The sequence below is a fragment of the Molossus molossus genome, unplaced genomic scaffold (assembly GCF_014108415.1).
Source record: "Molossus molossus isolate mMolMol1 unplaced genomic scaffold, mMolMol1.p scaffold_m16_p_2, whole genome shotgun sequence".
NCBI lineage: Eukaryota > Metazoa > Chordata > Mammalia > Chiroptera > Molossidae > Molossus > Molossus molossus.
The window spans coordinates 72411991-72413618 of record NW_023425355.1 but is presented as its reverse complement, the minus strand read 5'-3'; the positions used below and the strand labels follow the sequence as shown (position 1 = coordinate 72413618).

Genomic DNA, 1628 nt, shown 5'->3' with positions numbered 1-1628 from the left:
TTAAAAAAATTTAATAGCTTCTTGAGATACAATTTACCCTTTTAAAGTATACAATTTAGTGGTATTTAGTATATTCACAGAGTTGTGCAACCATCACCACTGTCTAATTTAAGAACATTTTTAGTACCCCCAAAGGACACCCATACCTCTTTGCAGTTACTTCTCTCTCTCTCTCTCTCTCTCTCTCTCTCTCTCTCTCCATTTGACTGAACTGTGATAGTGTGAACCAACCTCAGTAGCTGTAGCTTCTGAGACTAACACATTTCTACCACCACAATTACTTTAGCAAACCTGCAACATGTAGAGTTAGTAATCAGTTTTCACTCCATTACTTATTCCTCCTTGCCCCCAGGCCCTAGAAAACTAATCTACTTTCTGTTTTTTATGCATATGCCTATTCTGTACTTGCAAGTAGATGGAATCATACAATATATAGTCTTTTGTGATTGACTTCTTTTACTTAACGTAATGTTTACAAGGTTCATCTATGTTATAGCATATATCAGTATTTCATTCCTTTTTTTTTGTTAAATAATATTCCACTGTATAGATATAATACATTTTGTTTATCCATTCAACAACTAATGGACATTTGCGTTAGTTACACTTGTTTGGTTATCATGAACAATGCTGCTTATGAACATTCCTGTACAAGTTTTTGTGTGAACATATGTTTGCAATTCTCCATATATACCTCAGGATTTAACTGTTGGGTCATATGGTAACTTGTCATTTACCATTTTAAGATAATGAAAATTGTTTTCCAAAGTAGCTACAATATTTTACAATCTAATGAAAGAGAAATTTATAACACTAAATGCTGTTTATATTATTAAAGAGGAAAGGTCTCAAATCAATAATCTAATTTTCTTTCTTCAAGAAACTAGAAAACAAAAAGCAAAATGAAATCAAAGAAAGCAGAAAGAAGGAAATAATAAACATAAGAACAGAAATAACTGAAATTGAAAACAATGGAAAAATCAATGCAATAAAAAGTAGTTCTAATAAATAAACAAATTGATAAACCTTTAGCAAGTTTAGAAAGATAAAAAGAGAGAAGACATTAAAAACAATATCAGAAATCTAGGGATATAACTACAGATCCTACAGAATTAAAAAAAAGGAATATTAGGGCCCTGGCCAGTGTGGCTCAGTTGGTTGAACATCAACCATGCACAGAGAGGATGCTGGTTTGAGTCCTGTTCAGGGCACATGCATGGATTGCAGGCTTGATCTCCAGGAGGGAGTATGCAGAAGGCACAATGGTTCTCTCTTGCCAATGTTTCTCTATCCCTCTCTCTTCTTCTCTATCTCTGAAATCAATAAAAAACATATTTAAATTTTTCTTTAATAAAAGAAATATTAGGAACAATTTGGAATAATTTGGAATCTTGGAATGTACCAATTCTTCTAAAACCACAAGTTACCTGTGATGGTTAACTTTATCTGTCAACTTGACTGGGCTAAGGCATGCCCAGATAACTGGTGAAACATTATTTCTGGGTATGTTTGTGAGGGTGCTTCTGGAATAGATTAGCATTTGAATTGGTAGATTGAGTCAAGAAAATTGCTCTTACTAATGTGGATGGGCATCATAGATTTATGGCTTGAACAGAACACAACATCAG

At 33.2% G+C, this 1628-nt stretch overlaps 1 pseudogene; it reads right to left on the bottom strand.

Moving 5' to 3' along the window:
* Nucleotides 1-204: 204 nt before the first annotated feature.
* LOC118636818 lies at nucleotides 205-324 on the bottom strand (annotated as a pseudogene).
* Between the last annotated feature and the right edge of the window lie 1304 nt (nucleotides 325-1628).